Genomic DNA, 17,906 nt, shown 5'->3' with positions numbered 1-17,906 from the left:
TAAAGTGCAGAACCAGCTCTCCATCTCTCATTCCTTCAGGGCCAGAACTACTGTGCTGCCCAGGCAAGGCAAGGCCTTGTTTCCTGAGTGTTAGCAAAGGTAAAGAACAGGGCAAGTTCTCACACTCAGGATGCCGGGCCAGCTCTTCCACCTGCCACAGGTGGTGAGGGATGAGGAGAACTGCATTTATCCCTAGTCTGTGCCACTGCACAGCACACAAGAGTCAGGGTTGGCTCGCTTCCTCTCATGACCCCAGGGCCAGCTTTCCCAACTGAAACAGGGGGCAAGCAGTCAGGTTAAAGGTGAGGCATCTCTTTCCCACCCATGTCATGGCCAACCACTCCTTCTCACATCCTTGGGGCTGGCTCACCCTCACCCCTGCCACTAGGGTCAGCTCTACTGTGCTGCCCAGGTCTCAGAAGTGCTATCTCCCACCCATGCATTATGGCTCTAGGCAGTGATCATCTTGGGCATACACAGCACCAGGCCAGCTCAATCATCTTGGGCTTAGTCCTTGCCTGGGCCCTCCTGCATGATCATCTGTCTTGGGCTCACCAAGGCATGGTACCATGGACTCAGGCCAACTTCTTCTAGTCTTGGCTTCATTCCCTGCTCTGCGAGCCCATGTGGGTCTGTGTGCCACTGAACCACTGGTCATCTTAGACTCCCCTTTTTCAGAGCGTGTTAGGCTACTAATCCTTCAGATGTTCACAGGTCAGAACACTGAGTGTAGACACGCACATGTGACACAGAAGCTACACCTTTCTGGCGGGGCATCTTCCATTTTATTTTCTAATTTTTATTGTTATCATTTATTAGAATTTATTCAATTTATCTCCCAGCTGTGGTCCCCTCCCTCATCTAATCCCAATCCTTCTCTCCCTCAATCTTCTCCCTCCAAGGCCCTCTCTTAGTCCACTGATAGAGGAGGTCTTCCTCCCATTCTTTCTGACCGTAGCCTATCAGGTCTCATCAGGACTGGTTGCATTGTCTTCCTCTGTGGCCTGGCAAGTCTGCACCCCTGAAGGAGAGGTGATCAGAAAGCCTGTCACTGAGTTCATGCCAGAGACAGCCCCACTCCCCTTATTAGGGAACCCACTTGGAAACTGACTCTTTGGGCTACATCTGAGCAAGCATTTTAGGTCCTCTCCATGCATGGTCCTTGCTTGGATTATCATTCTCTTCAGGGCCCCCAGGGATCAGGTTTTTGGCTCTGTTGGTCTCCTTTCTCTATTTTATCATACACTTGCATTTGAAGCTGTGTGTATAGTCCAAACTACAAAACATGTTTTATAAAGCAGAAAAGATAGGTATTGAAACAAAGGAATGATACCGTTAATATCCACATATAGGGCTGAAACCAATTGCAAAGATTTTCATCTGTGATTTGAGCTGTATGAGCATTCTGATCAAAACACATAGACTAGATCTGTGCTTCCTAAGAAGTCCACATCCTGCCTCAGAAGGGAAAGTGAAAAATCTTGGAGAACATCTTCGACAAAGCAAAGAGCAAAGCCTCAAAGACAGACAAATAAGGCTTATAGCATAGAAGTAGGGGATAACTGTCTTTATCTGGGAGACATAGACTAGTGTGTTTGAGGAGATTGAGATGACTTGGGGGAGGGCTAGCTCTGAAAATAATCTGTGTCTGTATTTGACTGCATTTGATCAATCCACTTTGATTATGTCTATAGCTGCACCTGTCTATCCCTCTGCACCTCACAAGGTTTTTGTTGTTGTTCTGCCTTATGAATTTGGGGCTACAGACTTTCATAAGCTTTCTGGTTTTAATTTTTAGTTACTGAGAACTGAGTTGTCCTGGGAAATTTTCAAAAATTTCTTTCAGACGCTGTCTGGAATGTTTGGGTGTATACCTGATCTTTGAAACTAATTCTCCAACATCGTTTGTTGAAGACACTTTCCTTCCTTCTCTGCTGAAGATGGTTTCATCACACACTTGAAGATTTATCTCTAGACACTCTATTGGATTCTAATAGTTTCTATATCAGGCTTCATGTCACCAAAATGATGTTTTGTTATTTTAGCTTTGTAATATATTTTGAAATCACAAAATAGGAAAAGTTGTTCTAGTTTTATCCTCTGATAGATTGTTTTGATAAAGGTTTCTCAAGATTACACATAAATTTCTGGGTTATTTACTTAGTCCACTTCTGGTAAAAAAAAACATTGAAATTTTGGTAGCGGTTGTATGAAAACTTTTTAGATAGCAAAATATTTTATGAAGATTAAATATCCTAATTCTTACCTTTATGTTTATTAGCGTTCTTGTAATTTCTTTCAGCATTTTGGTTGTGGGAGAAGATTTCACACATATATATGTATGTGTGTGTGTATATATATATATATATATATATTTGATACTATTTGGGATATTTTAATTTTTACTTGTAGTACTTGAGTTTCATAGTTCATTAACTGTGATGTCTGGGTTTTTTCCAAGGATTCTATCAATGTAATCAATTATAATAATTTTTTTAGATTCAACCCTCCTTGTATTCCAGGAACCAATCCCACTAGACTTTGGGATATGTTTTTGATGTTTTGTTTGCTTGCTAGATTGTTTTTGCTTTTTGTGCACTGGTGAATTTGATTTGATAACATTTATCATGAATTTTGCATGAATATCTATCCAGAGTATTGCTCTATTCTATTCCTTTGTTCTAGTATTTTCACATGGCTTTGGTATTGGATGGTGTTGACCTCAATAAGTTATAACAATCATTGCTGTTTCAATCATTTGGAGTTGTGTAAAAAGAATTTGTATTAATATATTAATTATTCTAATTAATATTAGCAAAGCCAAGGTAGATTGGTTAAAGAGAAATTGAGACAGAACCCCCACATCATACATTTCTTATGACATTAAGACATAGTTATTTCTATATAACTGGAGAAAGTGTGCCTTGCTTTAAGAGTTGTTATAAATTACTGGGAGGTACTTGTATTATTAGTTCATCTTCTGGTACTGACAAGCAGGCAGGGTCTACTAAAAGGTATTAGACATATTAACTCATTTAATTCTCATAGCTCCCTTGGGAGGTAGGCATAGCTGTATTTCTATTTCAAATGGTAGAAATTATTTCTTAGTAATATTAAGCCACTTGCTTGAGGTCATGGAAGGTTTATACACTGAAAGGAATTTGAACCCAACATGTCTCATTGCTGGTTATTTTTAAATCAATACTGCTGTAATATTTCGCTTTTTCAGTGCTTAACATAAGCACAGTTAAACGTTCTTGTTCTCCTTTTTACTCCCCAACTTCTCTTCTTCATATCCATTGCCTCACTCCCCTTTATTTCTGGCACCTACTTTTCAAAATCCCTTCTGCATTCCCAGTGAACTGGAAAAATATTACAATCAAGAGAAATAATACTCACGACAAATGGTGAACTATGTAGACAGCTTTCCATTTGTGCCATATCACCAGATTTTAGTATTTATATACTTATTGTATCTGGATCCTCTGAGTACTTAAGTTAAAACCCAATTAAAATATCAATCAGCAAATATTCTAGATGCTGTTGAAGACATTCCTCGGCTATTGTCTTATTTAAATCACACATTAAACATGGAAGAACTCCAAGCCATGGTATGTTTTTGATCCTCCACAGAGTTCTCATGTGTACTTACCACTCAAAATAAACATAAAAAGCACTAGCTGTTTTGAGCTCAGTTACACTGTTTTTGTTCTGCACATTTGGTAGGTTAGATATCCACAGCGATGTTGTTTTAATGATTTTATGTAAGTATGTTTCAAAAGTAACATTTATTCTGTAAGTATCAGAGAAAATGTTATGATAGTGAAAGCATTTTTTAAAGAAATCTTTTAATCAGAAACTGCATACTGCAAACATCATCCATTGAATTTTAGAATTATTTTTATCAGTGCACAAAGCCAGATTGGAGTGTGTGAAGAACTGAAGACATGGCTCAGTGGATAACAGGATTGCCACACAACTGGAAAGTCTTGACTTTGAATCCCTAGAACTCAGGAGAAGCAGGAATGACAGTGTACACCTGTAATCACAGGATTTCCACAGGAGATGGAAATTGGAGACGGAAAAATCCCTGGAAACTCTCAAGTCAGCTAGCCTGGAACAGTGGTGAGCAACAAAGAGACATTGAGTAAAACAAAGTAGAAGGTAAGGAATGACACACATGCTGTGGCGTGTGTGTGTGTGTGTGTGTGTGTGTCTGTGTGTGTGTATTACACATTCTCAAACCATGTATATGCACAGATTAAAAGACAAAATAATATACAAACCTACCATTAAAAAAGCAATCTTGAGCTTTGTGCCTTTCAAAATGAATGTTGATTACAAAGAAAAACAAATGAGAAGGTATGATAACTGCAAATTAGAAATGTATTGTTCTCTCCTATAGAAAATGGTTCCTCAGTGGAATACTGAGTCACTGTTCACTGCAAGAAAGGCCATGTGCTATCATGGGGGAAGATTTTCAATAAGTAACATGATGATTTACACATATCCCCAAGTAGATCTGCTTTAAAGGAAAGAAATGGTGTTAATCCCTGGCCAAACAGGAGTGGTGCTTAAATAATAGCAGGGAAAAAATGATGAGTGAGAAGAGGAAAGAAATTGAGAATGAAAGACTTCAGATCTTATCTGCCAGTGAAACTATCCACACGTTGGGTGCAGCTTCTCCAGTAGAGAGGTCCATGAAGATACCAAGGATGAAGTAAGATCACGCTAAATGACGACCATAAACATTGCAAATCAGTCGAAGGTGGTGGCTTGATTCAATGCTTCAGTATGGGAAGCAGCCTGTCTTCTCTTCCCCAGAAATTCCGAGAGAGAAAGTAGATTCCTTGCAAATTTTGCAAAGCCTGGGAGGTGTTGACAGCCTCCTGCAGGCTGGCCTCTAGCTGATTAAATATCAGTAACTCACTCAACTGCACAGCCAAGTTCTCGTCCCCTGTTCCAGTGGAGGGGTAGCTTTGGCACCTTATACTGCACAAAATGGCTTTTCCTCCCCCCATTTCACTGATACGTCATACAGTCAGACACTATAATCTCCAATGGAGGCATATTCTGAATTTATTTCACCAATCACAAGCCTATCTTCTCACCACCAATGCAGCCTTTCACCTTGGCATAATGGTCTCACCATCAGAGCTTAGGCTCACAGGCATTGGCAAGTCTCTACCAGATCATTTGCAGCAGAAAGATATCACCAGCTTTGAAAAGCAGGACAACTACTTTTGTGAGGTTATAACATTATCTATTGCTTTGAATACAGTTCTGTGATTGTTATTAACGCTTACAGTTAGCGTATAAAGAAGTGGCTCTCATTATAACATTTTCATATATAATCATGCATGCACGCACACACATAAACACACATACTTGCTCTTGTTTTATTCACCTACCAATCCCCCTTCCCACCACTGTGCTCCTTCCTCCACTCTGGTTGGTTCCATTCCTGTCTTTTTACCATGTATACATGTGTATATACATGGATAAATTCAGACTCAAGTTATTTAAAAGAGAAAACATTCCATAACATTCCTCTTATATCATCTTTTTTTCCTAAGGATAAATAAGGAAACATATTTGGGAAATAAACATTTGAGATTCAATTTTAGTTCAGTAAACTTCTGATTTCTTCTAAGAAAGAAATAAATAAAGTATGAGAACAGGAGAGCAAGGAATGTCAGAGAAAATATATTTTGCATGTCTGAGTTATGTCTTTCAAGAACCCACATGATTTTTGCCTGCTCCTAAAATTTTCCAGGTTTGCTATCCAGAGTCAACACAGCGTATTTGCTGTGGAAACCCCCACCAGCATCTGAGGGCACAAGACTCAGTCACAATTATTCAAGACTAATAGGGAAGCCTCCTTTGGAAAGTGTAAGCCCCAGGCAGGCCTCTCTGCATCACAGGGCAAATCCTCTGAGATACTCAGGCCCTCCTGCTGAAACTTCATCTTTCACTTCTGCCTTTGGGTCATTTCCAAACAGCAGGGCACCAGACAAACTCTACCTTAAGAGGAGCCAAGGCTAAGTACAAGAGGATGAAGTTTCACTGTAGCTCAAAGTGTTTTTACCTCTGAGACTTAACAGTAAGTCAGGACTTTGCAGTAACATGATCATTTGTTGTTTTAGAATGTTAATCACTCCACCGAGTTATCTTCTTATTTAAAAATAATAATAAAAGATAAACGAAACCATCATTCCTATGCCACTTTAGTGCTTTAAAATAAATGTTTAATTATAGAATACTTTATTAATTCTTATCTAACCAATCAGTTTAAAGTAGGCATTAGGTGGAAAAAGGTTTGAATGAAATTATTGGAATTCTGGTTGCAATACTAATTCTCCTTTGGGAACCTCTCAAAAAATGCTTGCTTTCCATTCCCTTGTTAGTCAAATATTCTCAGTATTGCTACTTGCACGGAGGTGAAAGCCTTCAGTGTTTTGGAACTGAACTGACATTGTCATCGCTGTCCACAGTTAGAAACAGTGTTAGTGGAACATTTATCCTCATTTGGTGGTTTTATTCCATGACTGCCCTGCCCATTTCTCTGGACAAGAAGCACAAATGGCAACAGAGCTAATCTCTGGGATTTGGAAGGGAAATGAGGTTTCTAACTTGCTTTATCTTTGGACCTTTACAGAGAGAACTGGGGAGTCTACAGACTCTGCAGCAAGATATGCTGCCGGCTACTATCCACAGTCAGTGTTTACATTCAGAGTAGAGGGGAGCTCTCTTGGTAGCTTTGTTCTATGATTCATTCAATAGCAAACAAGAGCAGAAGAGAGTTCATAATAGGGAACTTTATTGATTAAAATAGGAAGAAACTTACTGTCAACTGTTAAAGCACTGCCTGTAATGAATATGCTTTTTTCTTTTCCACTAAATCAGCCATTCCAGATTCGTCTGAAAGTCAGGCTCTGGGCATATTAAGAATATGAACTGGCTCTACTGCTGCTGCTACTCTCAAATCAAAGCTGGTCTCAGGATACCAAGGAAATTGATTCTGCTTTGACTGGAGATTAATACACCAGTGTCTTCTGCCCATGCTGTTTGAGTATCTAATGTAAATGGGACTGTTTTGTTAATCACTAATTATCTTGACAAAATTTAAAAATTGGATTTATGACAGTTAACAAAATAGTTAGAGTGATTCATAAATTATGATGTCAATCATGTCTGTGGTGTGTGTGTGTCTGTGTCTATATTTTGTTTGGTTTTGTTCTTTTGTTTTGATACAGGGTCTCACTGTGTAGCCCTGGATGATAAGGAACTCACTTTGTAGATGAGGCTGGCCTCCAACTCAGAGAGATCCACCTTCCTCTGCTTTGTGAGTCCTAGGTTTAAAGGCATGTATCATCATATATGGTCTTGTTTTATATATTTATTTTTTTACTTGTCAAGTTAGATCTATATTTTTTTAAGAAATGGCCTACCTGATTATCTGTTGATTACTATGCCTTCCTGTCTACACAGACATTCCACACCCAAGTGACAATGTCATCGTAGGGTCCACAATTTCCATTAAAGTGGAGGGTATTTCTTCTCAAGGTCTCCTAAATCTGCATATTTTTTAATTTTTTTATTGTTTTATAAATTTAATAAATCTCCTTAAAAACGGACACCTAAGTTGTCTGGATAGTTGCTTAATGGTTTAATGGCATCTCTTTCTGTTATTACATTTCGAGTGATACACTAGTGTGTGTGCGTATTTGTATTCTTTCACTTGTAACTTAGTTTTTTCACAGTTTCACCAGATAAATGGATACCATAAACTTAAGGATATCTCATACATTTACCAGTGAACTAGTCTGCTATATATTTTACAGAATTTAAGAAAACTTGGAGACAAATACAATACTCTAGCGAGCAGCAAAATGAAAGCATCTTTTTCTCTAGTTAGCTTCTTTTCTATTCCTTCTTTCAATCATGTTTTTTTTCTTTTAATCTGTTCCATTTTATTTATATGTATCCTCATATCTTAACTTATTGTATAAGTAAATAAAAACAAAATCGAGGAATTTTTTTCATTGTAAAAAAATACATTTAAAAATTTAAAGTAGGAACATTTAATCATAGTTTACATTTTGTGAAATCTACAACAATAGATTTTATATTTTAATTAAAACATAATTACATCACTTTACTCCTTCATTTTCTCTCCCCAACCCCTCCCAAATCAGCTTCCTCTAACTTCTTCCATGGACCCCCACTCTCAAATTGATAGCCTTTGAATACAATATTTATATACATATGTATATGCATATTTGTATGTTTGTGTATCTGTATATATACAAATATATCAGTGCAACCTTATGAGTTTGTTTTTATTGTCAGTGTATGCGGTTTCAGGTCTGATTTCTTTGTACAGGACAGTCTATGAGGGAGTTCATCCCTAGGAGACATTATCACTGGACCATCCGTTGCCTAAAGTTCCTCCACCAGGGATGTGACCCTCTGAGATCTCCCTCTTTCATGTCAGCCTGTCTATTGAGACTGGACTTGCTCAGATCTTATTTATGCAGTCCTTCCTATGAGAGACTGTTTCATAGCAGTCTTCGGAGTACTCATGTCAGAATACATAACTTCATAGGCTGGCCCTCCATTTCAAATCACTTTCGTGTATAAATAAGACAAAACCTGACTACAACAGAAGCTGCTGCCTTACTTTATGATTCTTGTGTCATACCAAAAATAATTTACATTTTTATGTCTTCCCCCCTCATCTTCTTTCTGCCCCTTCTCGGTCATCTTCTTTGACATTTTCTCTTGTATTGAGATGGTACTAGAGTTAGACCCTGAGTCTCACTTATTCTAGATAAGTACTTTTCCATTGAGCTGGACCCTCAGCATCCTCAAAGCTGGTTTCTGTGAGGCTATTTCCAACCTGGAGAGTAGAAGGTAAATTTACCATTATGCTACTATACTGACGCTGGACCACATATCGACGCAAGTGGCTCTGGGGCTGAGGCTCAACTTTCCCACCACTGCTGCTCTGACAAGTAGGATTCTTCCTCTCCACCACATAGGAACCAAGCCATACTGCCAGAGAAGTTAAAAACTAAATTTATTTTGATAAGCCTTCAAGGTGAGAACATACAACCTCCTTTTGGTTTTTCACATTATTCTTTTTCATTGATGTATTTCAAATCTTGGATTATTATTTTCCATCACAAGATCATAGCAAAATCTTCCGGAGATAAGAGCACAATTACTTCATGTTCCATCAAATTCACAAGCAAATGGAAGCACAGATTAGAAGACTGGTAAGATTTCTGAAACGTATCATCTTGTCATGGAAATGAGTAGAGTTCTTTGACTGTGTATAGTTGGCTCCAAATTGTCTCGCAGTGTGCTTCCTTTAGTTAATCATTAATATTTTCTGGAGCCCTAAAATCTTTGAACATTTCTGCCAGACAGTAAGCTATTCAGAAGAGAGAATGTATAATTTGACAAGGCCTTTCTTGATTACTTAAACTTAATATTATATTGCTTATTCATGCAAATATAGATTCACTTGCTGTAACTCAGAACACATTAGAGGATACCACAAAATCAAAAATATTGAATACTTATCATGTTATTATTGATCTTGAAATATTTTTAAAAGGTAAACTAGTATTAAAATCAAAAGAATCTCTAGGCTGAGGTTATAGCTGAGTAGTAGAATGCTTGTGAAACATTAGTGAGTCTCTGAATTCAATAACATCTTTCATGTATTCGTAAAAATCTAGTTCTTAGAGTATGAAAAAAATATTTCTAATTGGTATGCCAGAAATGCCTTCCATAACATTTTCAATAAAAGAATTATACAAATACTATACATCTTAAAGAAGAAACTTGGGCATGAATGAACTTTAGGAGTACAAAGTACTGTAGCAGTACGAAATTATGATATGAAGTATAGGTCTTTCTTAACCCTTGGAAAAAAAAGTTTGCATAATTAATCCTGAATGACCTTAGTTAATTTTTCTAATTCTTTTGTTTTATTTAAGTAGATCTTGAAAACAGTACCATGCATTAATTCATCTGAGAGTATTTTTCTTCTGATTTCTAAAAATAAAAATTAAAAAAAAAGTCGCATTGCCCTTCCTTGTATTCAACTCCTAAGTCTACTTTGAAACCATAATAGAAGAAAAAAAGACACATTATAGTAAAATGTATTCATTCTGACTAAGACAGGATAATTGGAACATAGTTTGCACTAATATAAACGAAGCTAAATTCCCTTATATGTATTATCTATCTACATATCCAGTCACCATCATAATTATCCATATTTCCAGTCCATCCAGTGTTTACCAGAGTTAGGAAACTACTACTTTCCAGGTATAAAAATAAAACTAAGAACCAACTCCACGTGAGTCACTGGAGGGGCGAATCATTAAAACCCCAGAACTAATCAAAATTTATGGAATCGGATTTTCCATGGAGAAATCCTGGAATGGGTTTTGTTTGAAACTATTTATCTAAACTATTAGGTCTTACCCATACCCAATCAATTAATCTAGTATTATGGTAATTTCTTATGCCTGTTGAACACTTTCATCACAGCTGTCTACCCCACTACTCACAGCTTGCTTCAGCATATTCTCATGGCATCTGTCCACCTCTTTTCAAACTTGGCTTTCCTAAACTAATTCAATAGCACTGGTGAGTTTTATGTAAGACTTTCTACTCTCCAAGTTTCTTTGGCTACATTCACTGAATGTTTTCTTCAACCAAACCGTACATTTTGATCAAAGGAAAGTTGTCTCACTAATTTTTGCCTCCACAGAGCCAAAAGTCTACCACATATTTGCAAAGGAATAAATGGAAAAAAGTAGAAACTGGCCATTTCCCGGTCACCATATGTCTTCTAATTTGGAGTAAACCATCAAGCTATGTCAGTTCTAATAAGCTGAAAAACTATGTGGTAGGCATTGTTAGTGGCAGTATGGATGTGATACGGAATAGACATACTTCCTTACTCTGAAAGGTTCAGAGTCTAAAGTCAAAAGCCAGTTACCCAAGTTAGCTTCTCTTACCTTGTTTCAGTACCTCACTCATGTTACACTTTTTATTATAACCTTGAGTGTTAATCCTGAGAACATTTCTAGAAATCTGAGCTAAGTTTTCTACTTCATTTCCATTTGAAATGAGTCGTCTTCAGATAGATGGAACTCGTCTAGTGCAAGATGCTCTAATGTATGATTACACCACAAGAACTTAGCATAGAACACACCCCTAACACAGGCAGAATTTACTGAAATAACCAATCTTAACACATACTTAGGAATTCTTCATTACTTTCCATTCATATTAGAAGACAAACTAGTGAGTAAGTGCACATATGTGATGTGTGCTTTCTTCTAGTATTTCATTTTATCTCCAAATCATCCTTATTTTACAGTCCTAATCCCCCTCCAAATATCCTTCCTATTACATTTCTTTGAACTTCTTGGGAGTTCCTCTTTCTCACCAACCACACCTGGACCTGCATTTACTTCTCATTGGTCTCAATCCATATCTCTGAAAGATAAGATGGCCTTCTGATTTTAGTTTCCTTCCTTCTTGGCTTTGGTCACATTGTCGTCCACTTTAGCAGAGCCCCGGCTTATATGTTGGCCAAATACAAAATCCCTTGATCTTCTGCTGTGACCATTCTCAGGCTCCAAGTTTTCCTTAGACATCAAGCAGCAACTGATAAAATGAACTCGCTGCATTACCAATGAGAGCTTATGCTCTTGGCCTATTTTTTTTGCTACCTAAGAAAATTAAATATTTATTTTCATGATTTTAAATTATGTTTATGCATTTATGTCTCTGCAGTGCTTTGTTTACATGAGTTCACATTCTCATGGAAGCGGGATTTGAATCTTCCTGCAACTGGAATTTCTAGAGTTGAGAGCTGCCTGACTTGGGTTCTAGGAACTGAACTCCAGTTCTCTATGAGAGGGCAATATGCATTCTTAATTGCTGAGCCATCTCTCAATCCCTTGAGAATATTTTTAAATCATCTTCTTCTGAATATATACATTTGTGAATCTCAAAAGTCACTCTAAGTCTACACAAGTTTCCAAATCTTTGGGTTTCTTATCATTCTCTGCTGAGTGAAAATGCTACGGACAATCATTTAGTTCACTACTCAGATTGAATTTTCTCCTCACTTTCTTATTTTTATCAGAAACTCCATTGTTCTACAGTCTGTTTGAGCTCCATTATAAAGTATTTTCACCCTTCACCTATTCTAAATTTTCTAGCAGTGCCAATCTCATGTCTCAGTGACTTTCCTTTTAGGGCTCTGGCATTGTCTTTCCACAGATACCGGAATAACAAATAATAATATGATAAGCAGAGGGTATTTATTCCAATATCCTCACTCTACTATAGAGCATGAACATATTTGTTGAGTAGAATATAACAGCCATACTAATGAACTGTATTTACTGTCTAAAAAGGGCAATAGTAGAGGTTCCTGGGTATCATGAGTTCTATGCTCCTCTCCTTCTATGGAGGACATATCTAAGTATGTCTTCCATATCCATATGTCCTCACATATCTTGTGACCTCTCTTCTAATCTTGGGTACTCTTTAAAATTTTTCTATATATTAATTACAGTTTGTTCACTTTGTATCCCACCTGTAGCACTTCTCTCATTCCCACCCAATCCTACCCTCCCGTCTTTATCTCCTCCCATGCCCCTCTCCAAGTCCACTGACAGAAGAGGTCCTTCTCTCCGTCCATTTGACCCTAGCCTATCAGGTCTCATCAGAGCTGGTTGCACTGTCCTCCTCTGTGGCCTGGCAAGGCTGTTCCCCTCTCAGAGGGAGGCTGTCAGAGAGCTAGCCACTGAGTTCATGTCAGAGACAGTCCATGTTCCCCTTACTAGGAAACCCACTAGGATACTGAGCTGCCATGGGCTACATCTGAGCAGGGGTTCTAGATTATATCCATGAATGGTCCTTGCTTAGGGTATCAGTCTCAGAAAATAACCCTGTGCCCAGATATTTTGGTTGTTACTCTTCTTGTGGAACTCCTGTCCTCACCAAGTCTTACTATCTCCCCCTTCTTTTATAAGATTCCTGCACTCTGCCCAAAGTTTTGCTATGAGTCTCAGCATCTGCTTTGATACACTGCTGGGTAGAGATTTTCAGAGCCCCTCTGTGGTAGGCTTCTGTCCTGTTTCCTGTTTTCTCCTTCTTCCAATGTCCATCCTTTTCGTCTTTCTGAGTGAGGATTGATCATTTTACTCTGGGTCCTCCTCTTGCTTGGCTTCTTTAGGTGTACAGATTTTAATAGGTTTATCCTATGAAATAGGTCTAGTATCCACTTATAAATGAGAATATACCGTGTGTGTTTTCTGCTTCTGGGATACCTCACTATGGATGTTCTTTGCTAGATCCCACCGTTTACCTGCAAATTTCATGATTTCCTTGTTTTTAATTGTTGAGTAGTATTCCATTGTGTTAAAGTACCACAATATCTGTATTCATTCCTCCACTGAGGGACAACTGGATCGTTTCCAGGTTCTAGCTATTATGAATAAAGCTGCTAAGAACATGGTTGAGCAAAAGTCCTTGTTGTTTAATTCAGCATCTTTTCAGACATCGATATGTCTAGAAATGGTATAGCTGGATTTTGAGGAAGAGCTATTCCTGATTGTCTAAGATAGCACCAGACTGCTTTCCAAAGTGGTTGTACAAGTTTACATTCCCGCCAGCAATGGAGGAGGGTTCCCCTTTCTCCACAACCTCTCCAGCATGTGTTGTCACTTGAGTTTTTGATCTTAACCATTCTGATGGTTGTAAGGTGAAATCTCAGGGTTGTTTCAATTTACATCTCCCTGATGACTAAGGATGTTGTACATTTCATCCTAATGAATACTGACCTGCTGTTGATGAGTATACAATGATTGAGTAGGAAAGTAATATTAATATAAACCATGAAGGTTTATATTAATATTTGCATACTAAACATCCAAAAGAGCCTTTACTGTGATAAGAGTAAAGAAGCATGCAACATAGCTAATAGCTGCTGATCAGCATCCTATATTGATTAAGAAGCTTCTGCGAGAAAAAAATGTCAGCCATGTTCTCTGCCAACAATTTAATTCATCCCAGAAGAACTCATAAAAAATAATAATAATTTCTGCATACTTTGAAGATATTTTGCTGATATTTCTGTGACCTGCATGTAAGTACTTCTTATGTTAATACATTCACAATTATCCCAATCTACAACTCCAATTTAAATTATCTCTTTGTCTATGTGCATCTTTTTTACTTTCTTTTATATTTTAGAAGAGATTAAGGAACAGTGAACATTAAATACATCTATGAAATTGTGAAAGAATGAGTGAAATTTTTAAAAAGAAATAACTCAATACGAGTAGTGAGTGATCCAGCTCAAGTATTGGAAATCATCAAAGGTATGACAGTGAATATTTAGCACAAATGCAACTTGCACCATTTATTTTTAATCTGTTGCAGAGGTTTACATTAGATGAAACCTGACTCTTCCACATCACATTCCTGAATATCTTACTATTTTAAAATACTTCGTGTGCCTGAAAAATGAGTGAGTGGGTGACTGAGGGACCACTCCTCTCCAGCATTCTCCATCCCTCTGAAGTTTGCGTTTCTGCATTAATGTAGAATTACTACAGATAGGCAAGTCGTGTGTGGGTAAGTAGATTTTATTTTCATCCTTTTCTTTTCTTTCCTTTTTTTCCTGTTTCTTTCCCAGAGACTGATGGAATCACGCTGGCTCCAGAGCCTCAACCCCCTGCCCTAGCTAGAAAGGTCATCAGTAGCATGGAGTCAGTTTTGGAAATCTCCCAATCAGAAACAAATAACAGTGAGTCCTCTAGGGATCTGCTGAGACTATTACAGACCTTCCAATGAACAGTTAAGCTTTGTACTGTGTGTCCTTGAGAAGCAGCTGTTTGTCTAACCTTTGAACTGGCCGATACATTAATCTGAAGCATGATTTAGTTACGTGTGAGCTTCTGGGGATGACTGGAATTGTTGGCTTGCTTATATCCTACAAACCCATGGTAATACATTTTATACTTGCTTAAAAATAGTCATTTTCCCCTTCTCAATTAATGATGTATGGTGATTTGAGAGAGGGTGCCAGATATGAGTTATGGTTCTTACACTTCTGTTTTGAAGACTCTACTTCTGTTTATTCGTGACCCTGTTTTGAAGCAGATCTCTGGAGCCTCTTTTCACATCAAAGGGAAAGTTGGACCTAAAGTCTGATCAGGTAAGATGTAGAGAGAAGAACACGTGTGTGATGTCCAGTAACTGTGCAGCAGAGGTCAGCACAAAAGCAACATGTGCAGCAAGCTAGAAGTAAGGCATCCTTGCTCATAATTTCTCTGTTAGAAATGTTTCTGTCAATTCAATAGAAAATCAAGAACCCCTAGCAACTGGGAATATAGTTAGGCAAGGAATATGTAGTTGGAAAACAATTTCTTTTTCCCATGATCCAAAGGAGCAAAGAGAAGCATAAAATCAGTAAAGCAAGAAACTGTAGAATCATTCATATTTAAAGAGAAAAATAATTAAAGAACACTGTAAGGAACTCAGAAGTCTTGGGAGATGCAAAGGTCTTAAGAAATTAAGACTTTGTTTTGATAGAAGAAAATTGCTTCTGCCCAGTGTACAAAATCGAAATATGAGGCAACACTGGTTCAAAAATATTTAAAATCCAACTGGCCATAAATAATGTAGTGTGATGGACGCATCATTACTAAGAGATCTGTGCTGGCCAGGTCACAGCACACCTCCTTCTCGGTAGCCACCTGAGGGGCTTCAAAAAATTCCTCAACCTGGTCACCTTTAAGAGGTGCCTTAGTATCAAGAAATTCACTCATTTTTAAAGAGATTTTTATATTAGAAGCCAAAACATTATGAACAAAGGTGATGGAGACCATAAGTCTAAAGAATTGTGACTGATTACTAAATAACTGAAAACCATACCGAAAAAAATAGATGTTTTAAACATTAGAAAACTAATTTGTATGTGAGATAATAGCATGTGATTTAATTATGCCACCATAAATAAAAAAAATCACAAATTATATACTATGAATGCATACACACATGTATATTATTTCTCAACTATGTCTTTATTTAAGAATGGAGCTGGTTTCTGCCTTCCACCTTCCCGATGGTGAGTGCTCTCTGTCACGAACAACTCCACATTTGGCTAAGGCCAAGGATCTGGCTTGCTTCCACGTATGTGGACCTATCTGCATTGCCCACGTGGCACGCCTGGGTTGGCTACCCAGAGGCTATTTAAGCTGTGGGCTGGCTTTCCCCAGGGTCCGAGGATTGTTCAAGGTTCCTGAATAAACTGCATTGAAAAAAAAAAGAAGAGAAAAATAATAATAATAAAAAAAAAAGAATTAGCTGATGATTGATTTTCAGCTGAATGAAGTGAGGCATTCCTTATCTGTAATTAGGTTCCTTCATCTATAAGATTATGGGAGGGAGCCCCAGAGAATTTTTGAAATAAATTCAATCAATGAAATATCATGGTTATAATGGTGCATGCATGCATGTGTGTGTATGTGTGAATTTGTACATATGTGTGTGTTTGTATGTATGTGTATGTGCATGAGTGTCTGTATGTTAATTAATACTGAGAGTGTTAGCGCTCAGCATTCTTTTTATTGTGTTTATAGGGTTTATTGAGTTTTCCATGTTTTTATTTTACTTTTATCAATTAATGATTTAAGTGAGTATAAAACATAATGGGTATTGGAGCAGGAGATATAGCTCAGTGGTTAAGAGCCATCTGCTCTTGACAAGATCTGGGTGTCACTCCCAGAGCCCAATGGCAGGCATCTCAGAATCACATGTAACTCCAGTTCCAAGGGATCTGAAACTCTCTTCTGTCCTATGCAGCTCTTCTTTGATCATGGTACACATAAACTCACATAGGAACACAAATTAAAAAGAAAGACAGAAAGACATCTTTTTATAATGAGTCTTTATGGCATTGTCTTATATTCATATCCTTGTACCTTTCTCACAATCACCTTTGCTATCTTGTCTTACTCCATCCTCTCATTCTAACTAATCCCTTTCTTCCTTCCAAACATCCCTCCTCCATTGGCTTATTTGTCATATATATGATATATATATTCACATATATACCACACACACACATAAACCGTAGTTTCTGTACATGGGAAAAATGTGATGTTTACCTTTTCTGGTACTGGTTAATTTTATTTTCCATGATGGTCTCCTGTACCAACAATTTTCCTGCAAATGCTATAATTTAATTTCTGTTATGGTCAAATAAAATGCAACAAGCATATCTACCATACATTATCCAGTCATTAGTGGTTAGACTTCCAGGCTGTATCAGTATATTAGCCATAGTGGAAGGCACACAACACTCACAGATGCACACTTTATTTTATTTTTATTTTTCCAATAGTTCTTTCATGCAGGGCTGCTGTATTCCCATTTTGCAGATAAGGAAGCTAAGGTTCCATTGATACTTGTCTGTTAACTTCAATTACAACTTTACTATGTTTCTTGGTGTCTATGTTACCTTTTATGCAAGAAAAAAATCTAATTTTCAATATTTGTGAAGGACTGAGAAGACAAACACTTGTGTCCCTTGTGCTGACACAACAGAGCACCTTGAGTCATTATAGACTCATCTTTAGTACAATGAAACTGTTATATATTCTTGTTTAATTGTGCAAAATGATCGACGTAATTTTCAAGTAGATATTTTCTTTGATTCTTTTCTGCAAATTCTTCTTCTCTGACAAGTCATGTCCATTATAGAGTGTTCTCTGCATTACTGAGTCATATTGTTTAGTTTTCAAGACTGGATCAAAGGACCAAGTAATTCACCTGAGACTTCCTCCTCTGATTTG

At 37.5% G+C, this 17,906-nt stretch overlaps 1 pseudogene; it reads right to left on the bottom strand.

The window, feature by feature from the left end:
* Window positions 1-691: 691 nt before the first annotated feature.
* LOC132649377 (small nucleolar RNA SNORA17) lies at window positions 692-737 on the bottom strand (annotated as a pseudogene).
* Between the last annotated feature and the right edge of the window lie 17,169 nt (window positions 738-17,906).

This window comes from Meriones unguiculatus, chromosome 19 (genome assembly GCF_030254825.1).
Source record: "Meriones unguiculatus strain TT.TT164.6M chromosome 19, Bangor_MerUng_6.1, whole genome shotgun sequence".
NCBI classification, from domain to species: domain Eukaryota; kingdom Metazoa; phylum Chordata; class Mammalia; order Rodentia; family Muridae; genus Meriones; species Meriones unguiculatus.
Note: the sequence above shows the minus strand (reverse complement) of the source record. Positions and strands in the feature narration are given on the sequence as shown.